Source organism: Haemorhous mexicanus, chromosome Z, assembly GCF_027477595.1.
Source record: "Haemorhous mexicanus isolate bHaeMex1 chromosome Z, bHaeMex1.pri, whole genome shotgun sequence".
Lineage (NCBI taxonomy): Eukaryota > Metazoa > Chordata > Aves > Passeriformes > Fringillidae > Haemorhous > Haemorhous mexicanus.
Window position 1 is genome coordinate 21515358 of NC_082381.1, and position 9791 is coordinate 21525148.

General features: G+C 42.4%; 1 long non-coding RNA gene across 1 annotated transcript; it reads left to right on the forward strand.

The window, feature by feature from the left end:
* The first annotated feature begins 328 nt into the window (after window positions 1-328).
* On the forward strand, window positions 329-1914 carry LOC132341736 (uncharacterized). The gene is made up of 3 exons (XR_009490293.1): window positions 329-805; window positions 1175-1321; window positions 1514-1914. It is a non-coding gene; the product is annotated as an uncharacterized LOC132341736 (long non-coding RNA).
* The last annotated feature ends 7877 nt before the right edge of the window (window positions 1915-9791 follow it).

Sequence of the window (9791 nt, forward strand, 5' to 3'; positions counted from 1 at the left end):
TGTTTTGAAACACACTTTTGAACACTTGGAATGGTCCCTGTTCTTTTAAGGGCAGGCTTCAAATTGCCAAGTGAGAGTCTGCCTTTCAGGCCATTTTGACAGTCCCTGGTAGAAGGGCAATTGCTGTCCAAGGGAAAGGTGCACAAGGGCCAATATTGACTGAGCGTTCCCTTGGCTTCCCAGATGCCATCTGACCAACATCTCCAGGAGGGCTGCCCTGCGTGGCAGGTGGAGACAGAGGAGAGCCCGTGACCATCGGGCAGGTAGAATTCCTCTGTTTGTAAATATGTTTATAGATTTGTATGGTTTTATTTATCAATGCTTATAGTTCCATTTATAGATTAAACTGTTCTGTTTATATGTGCATATATTGATAGATCTGTAGAGTTAAATGTGGATGTGTATACTGTTACAGATGTGATATATTTCCATTTATGTAATTAGATTTACTGATTTTCCGAGTTAAATTTATATATGAGTAGAGTAAGAAAACCATATATATGAAGTTATATTTATAAATGCGTACAGTTGCATAGTAAGAGGAATATGAGTGTTTAGATGTATATATTGATGGATAGATTGCTGTTTGCGTAGGCCTAGGCTGCATTTTTACCTCTTTGCCCCCTCGGCTGCCTTTCTCACCTCTTGCTTTTCCCCCTGTGCCCCCTGTGTCCCCTCTCCCTGTGCTGGGTCCGAGCTGGTGGCCGGGCCGGCCAGAGCAGCACTTCCAGCCCCGGCTGTCCCTGGAGCGGTGGGAGCTGCCGCTGGCCCCAGGCACTGTCCCCTGAGGAGCTGCTGAAGGACGGTGAGACTGAGGGGGCTGAGGGGGCTGAGGGGGGCGGTGGCGCTGAAGGGACAGGGAGCCTGAGCTGCTGCTGGGGCTGAGGGCTGTGGGGCAGCCGAGGCCAATGGTGACACTGAGGTGACAGGGAAGTGGCACAGGTTGAGGGGCTGGCAGGTCTAAGGGGGATGGGATGGGATGGGATGGGTCAGAAAGGGACTGAGGGGATGAGAGGACTGTGAGGGTCTGAAGAAACTGAAGGGGGCTGGGGGTTCAGTGAGAACATGGCGGGGCGGAAGGGATGGATGGAGCCAGCAGGGAGCACAGAGGGCTCCAGGACTGCAGCTCTGCCACGCCTTGGAACCAATTGCAGAGCCTCCACTTTTGCCCCAGCTGCAAGGAAGACCTCGAGGACAGCCAGAGACTGACAGGAGCCAGCAGGGAGAAGCTGAAGGCCAGCAGCAAGAGCCCCCTTGGCCAGTGGCCACTGCTGGTGGCCAGCACCCACAAGACAGTGCTCTGAGCCTGATTATGAGCTGGGTGAGCATAATCCCTTGTGCTCTTTGCATTCATTTTTTTCCTTCTTCCCTCCTGGAGAAATGTGGAGCTGTAGTTGTGTAATCCCTTTTCTTATTGAATGAGTCTGATTGCTTATTTAAAATGTCAGTTTGAGGTCTTTCTCTCCCTGTCTGTATCACTGACTTTTCTGGTTTGCTCTCTTGTCCACCTCAGGCCCTGCTGGGTAAGAAATACCAGCTCATGAGTCCGACCAGAGAGTGTGGCCCAGTTGTGAACAAAGAACATCTGTCACCGACATGTTTTAGGAAAAATCCTTTCCTTAGGATTTTTCCCTCCTGAGAAGCTGAGAGGCCTCAGGAACAAACTGTAAACAATTCTTATCTGCTGCTGTGGAATGCAACAGGGGGAATCTGTGATTGGTCTCATCTGGTTGTTTGGAATTAACGCCCAATCACAGATCACCTGTCCAGACTGTCTCGGTGAGAGACAAGCCTTTGTTATTCATTCCTTTCCTATTCTTAGCTTAGCCTTCTGATGAAATCTTTTCTCTCTGTTCTTTTAGTATAGTTTTAATATATTTTCTATCATAAAATAATAAACCTAGCTTGCTGATACATGGAGTCAACTTTCTCGTCTCTTCCCTCATCCTGGGACCCTTGTGGACAATACTACAAACATCAGGTCAGCTTCACTCCATTTCCCTGCTGGAAGCCATGGGGGCCAGGATTATTGGTGGACTCAAATGGTTGGTGGTGACATTGAATAGGGATTGACCCAGGCAGAACCATGGTTCAAGAATTTATAGGAGTTTGCTGAAGATGTTGAGGTAATTCTACCATTCAGCAGTTCCTATAATTGTGTCAGGAGGTCAGTGTCCTTCCTGCAGCCCTGGCACAGACAGTTCCCCGTATATTTAGAGGCCTGGAGACCAAATGAGTCATCAGAATGATCTTGCTCACCTTTGCAAGGGATCTTTTGCTCAGGAAAGTTTTTCATTATTTTTCTGCTCAGGTAGAGGGCAGCAGTGCTGATATCATGCTGAAAGCAGCTGTGGAGATGCAGAAGTCTGCAAGGAAAGATTGCAGTTGCAGTGTTTCCCTGGGCTGTAGTCCAGGTGCTCTCAGTCTCTGTGTCACCTGCAAGGCTCAGTCCTGGCAGCTCCAAACAGATTTGCTCACAGGGATTCTCCGGTGGCCCCAAGCCCCGTGGTATGGCTTTGAGCCCCTCATCCCAGCCCTTTGGAATCAGTAGAGATGGTCCTCAGGGACCTGATTCAGGCACTGCTGGAGACTGGCTTTTGGTGCACCAAGCTCCTGATGGACCTGGATGGTCTTGGTGGAAGGAGTTCAGGCATCACCCCAAAGCAGGCTCACCTGTAGATGTGCAGGACCAGGTGAAACATTCTGGGGAACAAATTGGAGCCTCTTATTCCCCAGGGATGCTCAAAGCATAACTACAAGACTAAGGAAAGGGATGAAAAAGCACATGGTTAAACCCAAAGTAAAATCAGCTGTGTGGGACCCTGGACAAGGAAGCCAAGAAAGAAGATCATGTATTGGAAACACTCATGTTCTTTAGAGCTATGCTTTTACTCCACAGGAGATATGTGTCTCAAGTCAGACAGAAATTAATTATTTTCTAACAAAAAATTTACACCATTTTCTTACGCCTTAAAAAACCTGCATCTTGAATTTCAGCAGCTGTCAGTGATGTTTAAACTGCCTTTTTGCAGCTGAAAATCTGGCTGATGAGATCAAACCCAGAGGCATCTTTTCCCATACCAGCCCCTGTGACAGTAAGGCCAGCAGGCTAGCAGGCAGGGCATGTTTTTTAGCAAGGAAAACAGCTCCTTTCCTTACATGCATCACAGAGATTGAAGTCAGGGTTAAATGTCTCTGAAATCCTTGGCTGCAACAGAGGTTTAATCCCCCAAAGCAACAGAGAATAATGAGTTTATTAAGTAAGAGGTTTTGGTCTCAGCACCAGGGTTTAATGCTAAAGCCCCTCCATCATTTTCTGCTTGGTGTAACAGCCCCAAAATCTCCAACTTCTCTCTCCCAGTTCTCATCCTGTCTCTAATTTTGCACTGTCTGTGCCTCTGGAGCTGATGAATGGAGAGTAAACTGATGAATCCCAGCTTCCTAGGATCAGTCCTAATTGTACAATTTATAACTACCATGCTTTCATGAGGATTTCTCTTTCCACCAGCTAACAGGCTCGGAACAAAACAAACCATCATTATTCCTGCAGAATTCAGAGTGGCCTCTGGAAGAAGATGATTTTTCTGGCATGTTTTTTTCCTGAAGGATATCCTCAGTGTGATGGTCAGGGCATGTGATTGCTGGGTGAGCTGCCACAAACAGATATGCTGACTTCCAAATCCTCAGTAGCTGGGTCTTGCTGTGAAATCAAAATTTCACATATTTTGTATGCAATAGTGGCTGTGCAATTACTCTTTATTTTATTCTTCTGTATTTGCACCTGTGCCTAATAGCGGCATTTTTTTACTTCTCTCCATGTACAGAAAACTTCCATTAGCTTCTAATTCTTCTTACTTACAAACCTGGGGCAATATCCAGGATATCAGCAGGCAAAAAAAAGCATGGTATTGCTGTGTCCTCTCTGTGGCCAGCTGTGTGCTTATGTGTTCTAAAAGAGACCGTCTCCAGGACCAGGTAAACATCCACAAATTAGTGAAACAGAAAATCAGGCACCTAATTAATGCTCTCCCTGCTGATGAGGAAAACAACCAAGATGAAGCAAGGCTGAGGAAAGATGAACCTAAGGCCTGGCACATGTGTTCTGAGGAGCTGTGATTGCAGTTTTGGCAGCTAAAAGGCTTAAAGTTTTAGCCCAGTCTTGTTCCCTTTTCACCTGGACAAAAGGGTTTAAAAGGAGGCACTGGATTTTGAGTGGTGTAGGAGACTCCAAACACAGGCATAAAGTACCAGTTTGTGAAAAGGAAGAAATTTACTTCTTTGAAGCACTCAGCTGATTTCCTAGTTAATTTCCATGTTGCAATAATCAATTCCATGATTGAACAGCAGAATGTTTTCAACAAACCAAAGTCCAGGCTTTGTGGACACTTAAAAGTCAGTGCAGCCAGACGTTCCTTTTCAGTAATTATGGACAAGCTGAATGAAATAATGGAGACAGTTCCGCTAGTCCATAGCAAGTGCACCACTGATCTCGAGAAAGTGTCCTTGTCTGGAATGTGGATTGTGTGAAAGACTGTCCAGTGTGAAAAAAAAGCATCCTCATAGACGGCAAAATTTGAATTTACAGGAAGGCTTCAAGCAGCGTAAATGGAACACCACTCACTGCACCTACAACTTGCAGAATTCAAATGGAATTCCAGTAAGATGAAAAAAAGAAGCTGACAAAGCCCAGACACTGCGAGAGCAGTTAAATATGCTTCAGCAAAAATTCATCACACTGTGAGAGGTTTGAGAGTGCAGGAGAATTAAGCAATGCATTACACTGGAAGCATCAGGCACAATCACTTTTGAATTAACAGGAGCAACAGCTACAGGAGTCAAACAAAAAACTAGAATTTCACTCCTGTGAAGAAGCAAATAAAAGCAAAGTTTCTTACATGAAACTCTAAAAAAAGACACACAGAGACTATGGCCATAGACTGGACCTGACAACCTCTCTTCACAAAAGGAAAGAGAAGACAACTGTTAAAAAGTCTGCACTTTATACTTCAATCTTTATATCAGATATCCAAATTTAAACCTCACTTTTCTGTGACCTTGACTTGGAGTTAGTTTGTTTTCTTACTCTCTACTTTATTATTTTATTTGTTTTAAAATCACAGTCTTGTGCACTAAAATCTCTTGGAAATAATTATGAAAAAATTAAACAACACATGACAAATCCTCCATCCCCTCTTTTTCATTTGGCACATATTTAAGATAACTACATGACAGAATTAGCAAAATCATGGCTGAAAGCCATTTACAGTGACCAGGTCACAAACAAGAAATGAAGTTTTGAGTCTTATGCCAGAGAGCGGTACGCTGTGGAGTTTTTATCTCTTGCAATAAAACCTTCAGTCTTGAGTGATACATCCTGGATATCCTGATGGATGTGTGCTGTAAGACAAAAGGTGAAAGAACCTCAGGATACTGTGGCTGGTGCCAACAAAGAGCTATATCATCTTCATGCAAAGTATGCAGAGAGAATTTAACAGGAACTTTAAAAATGGAGCTACAGAAAGTACAGCAGTGCTTGGAGAAGGAGAAGGAGAAAGTGCTTTTCCATAAAACTGTAGGGTGGGTTTTATTCAGTCACTGTTTGACACATATGCTCACATCTGGGGCTTGAAATCTCTCAGCTTGAGAGGTTTCCCAAGAACCTTTCCCCAACTCTAACTCCTCCTCATCGAGAGAGATGTGCTCCTGTGGTCCAGAGCGCTCTCTGATTTGAATTCTGTCCACAGACATTCAAAACTTTCTGGCTGTCTGCTCCTCTCTCTGACCTGGGCGCTGCCCTGAGGACACGCCCATCTCAGTCTGCCTTTCATGTCAGTCGGTCCTTTTAATTTCCTGCAGTTATATTTTACCGTCGGAAGCCCTAAAGCCTTTGAATGTGTCAGGGAGGCGGCAGAGAGCGGGGGGCGCCGCGGCAGAGCCCCGCGGTGGGTTCGGGGAACGGTGACATCACCGCGCGTATCCAGGCACCCGCGGAACTCCCGTGTGGGCCTCCCCGCCCGTCCCAGCACCGGAATTCCTGCGGTGCCGGGAGCTGCGGCCCTCCCACTGTCCCAGCTGGTATTTCTACAGGACGAGCAGCTTCGGGACAGCTCCAGAAGCCCGCCGCAGACTGACCGGTGAGTTTCTGTAGCTTCACTGCGGATTTGTTACTTGATCGTGGCTTTGCCTGTTTTAAGTTCGTGCCGCTTAAGATCACGGATAGGTTTATTATTGAGTGGTCTCTATCACCTTCAAACGTCCTGGGACCTTCAAATGTCGTCTTGTTCCACCCTCTGCAATGGGCAGGGACACCCTCACTATCCCAGGTTGCTCCAAGCCCTGTCCAGCCTGATTTTGGACTCTTCAGGCATGGGGCAGCCACAGCTGCTCTGGGCACCCTGTGCCGGGGTCTCACCACTCACTGAGGAGATTTTCTTCCTCATATCTAAATCAGTGGCCTATTCTGAAGTATTCAGCATATATTCAGAAGTTTGCAAGAAGAAGTTGACACAGGTTTTTAATGATACATCAAACATAATTCTCCAAGCAAAAACTTCCTCTGCTGTTTTGTTTAATTATGGTGCTCCCACAAGCCAGCCCATAGCACTGGATTTTTTTTTTTTCTAAGTGAAATAGCATTCTTTTTGAATTTTTCTACTCTATGTGCTAGTAAGCTATTGATACGTATTTTAACAGAGGAATATTGCATATTTAAAATATTTAGTATTCCCAGGTGACAGTCTTCAGATTTAGTTTTTTTTTCTTTTCCTCTGTATGACTTAAGAGTAATTTAAAGAATTTTAAAACTTAAGAGTGATGTGACAGAAAGCATTTGATTCTCTTATGAAACTACAATTAAAAAAAAATTTGCTGTTCACTATGAGATTTTGGTGTAAGTTGCAAAGAATGGTGTTGTGTAAAACTAATTTCTTAGTTCTCAGGGCTACCTCTTAATACAAACATTCTGTGCAATTTGTGAAAGACTTAGCAGCCTTTAACATAGCAACTGTTCTGTTAGACAGGAAACCATGGATATTTGATCTACTTAAAAAATCATAGTACATTCATTTATCTCCCTTAGAATTGTTTTGAAGAGAACCAGATTTTGCAATCTGCTTATGAGAATCTAGCTCAATTTACACAAACATACCATTTTTTTATTTATGTTCTGATAACTCTTGACAGTTGATATTCTACTATATATATATATTTATTTCTTTATAATATTCAGGCTTAGAGGACTAGCAGTACATTCTAAAGCCAATATCACATTGAGTTGTGGTAATTGTTCACATGACATGGTACTATGAGTGGTTAAAAAATTAATATTTTAGTAGATTGACAAATAAAGTAAAGCACATTTCTGCTAGAGGCCTTAATGGTTTTGTGATAGAAAAGAGATTCATCTTTGAAGCTCATCAAGTAAAAGTATACGTGGTTAACTGTGTTCTTATTTCTCCTCAGTTTATGGACTTAAAAAACTGCGGTTTGACCACCGTGAGTTTCCCCTCTTCAGACAGCATCACTTCCAGGGAAGCTAATCGGTGAGGTCCAGTTCTGGATTTTTAAGTGTAGCAGTTAAATTCCTGCTTTTGTGGCTTATTTATTTTCTAGATGCCTGAAATGATGCAATTCAGGCTGAGGAAGAAGCAGATATGGTGTCACACTTATAGGTTGTCATAGAGTCATCAGGAGGTAGAGGTCGTTTCTGCCAGCACGCAGGAGTGCTGCCCAGGAGGCACAGGAGGGTGTTCCACATTAATTGAGGTGTTAGGGGTTGGCTTTAAGTCTTACTGTGACCCCTGTGTTTTATAAGTTGATAAGAGTTTGATCTTTGGCATAAACTTTTTGTCTCTCTTCAGTCTATATAAAACTGCCAGTTATATGGGAACAGCAAAATTCCACAAATTCGGATTTTGGTTAGAAAATCAGTCTGCAGACTGCTCCTTCAGGTGCAGAAGTTTAGCAAAATGATACTGCTAGGTAATAAGTGAAGGGACATTTCTCTCTGTTGCAGAACTACTCTGCATTTTCTGCCAGCTGTGGAATTGAAGCTAGTGAAAAGCTGCTTTTCTGCAATGGTCACTGTTGACTGTTTCCAGCAGACTTGTGCAGTGAACACTGAAAATTTAGGTTTAGAGCTCCAAAATATCTTCTGCAATACAGAACGCAGGAGCTATTTAATCTGCTCATATGCTTTCTTGAAGATTCAGAGTCCTGCTAAAAATAGTGTCTTAGATAAAAGCTGTAGCTTGTAGAAAATGTATTTTAGTTCAAAACCAAGGGTTGATGAGCTAGTAATATATGAAAATGGTAGTAGAAAACATACTCTGAATTTCGTTAAACTGCAAATTGTGCATGCTTTGAAGTTTTCCAGGGAGTTTGTGCGGTTTTGTCTTTGAATCATCTGAGAGCTTTCTGGTTGTAGCACTTCTAGTTGTTACATGAAAATGGAAGGAAAAATCTCCTACAAGTGGTAGTAGAAAGGCTTTCAAAAGTACTGCATTTGCTGGCCATGGTGTGACAATTAAAGAAGGTATCACAAAGAAACACAAATTCTAGTTTGAAAAAAAAAAACAGGCTAGTTTTGTTTTAGAACAAAAAAGGCTAATTTCTATTTTATTTGAAAGTGTTTAAGTAGACAACCAAAAGGAAGTGGTTAACATAGTAATAATTCAGCAGTTCTGTCACTGGATGGCTTCGGTTTTTTTATTGGGTTTGTCTTCTTTTTGTTTTGGTTTTGCGTTTTTTGGGAGGTTTTTTTTGTTTGGTTTAGTTTGGTTTTGGTTTGGTTGGTTTAGGGTTTTTTGGTTCTACACTGTGACAAAAAAATTAGGGTTTTCTGATATATATGTTTGTGTTTCCACCAATTGCCTTGTGAGTTCAGAAGCTGTGCATAAAATGCTATTTCAAAAAGGTGTCTGATGCTTTTTTTGCCAGTACGTAATATTATGTTCTCTGTTTTAATGCTCTAAGACACCTTTTATTTCCACAGCATCCTTAATTTGCTAATGCTTGGGTTGTTGTGTAATTTGTGCTTGGTATTGTTTTGGTTATTTTATTCCCCCTCACCCCCGATTAAGTTAAGCAGAATAGTTAGTTTCTCCTCTGAGTAAGTTTAAATGTGTAGGTGTTTCCACTATGATTTTTTGTTGGTGGATATTTGATAGTAAAGCTGGAAGAAACAGATTTCTTTAACTCTAAATGCCATACAAGCCAATGTAATTTAATTAAAACCTTAAATGTTTTTACAAAATGTAGTTGTTCTCTTGCTTTCATTCTGCATGGTCTCCACAAAAGTTATATTAAATCTCACCAGGTTTAAAGAAGCCAAATGACTCCCCTGCTGCCTACAGACCAAATAAATGGTTACCCTTTCCATAACTCCTATTTCTTGGACCAAGCCTTCCCCATTTTTTTGTTTGGGCTTAGCTTTTCCCCCTTCATGCAGTCTGGCTTTTAGCTATTTTCAGCTGAGATTGACAATTCATTCATCATCTCTGAATAAAATTAATTGCATTTAATTCTTCTGTGTTTTCCCCAGAAAGGGTGAGAAAAGGGTCTCTCAAACCTACTACATAATGTCTACAAAGAAGATTTTATTCAGCTTACAGATGCTCTAGCTGTTCAGGTTCTACTTATTTCCAAATCTTCTTATTGCAGTAGCTGAATTACATTAAACAAAGTGATTTTAATTGTTGCTGATCTCTTGCACTTTGTGTCATGTTGCTTGCTCTGGGTACGGTTCTAGTAGTAAGTACTGAAAACCAGTAAAGAGCTTGTGGTTTTCTTGC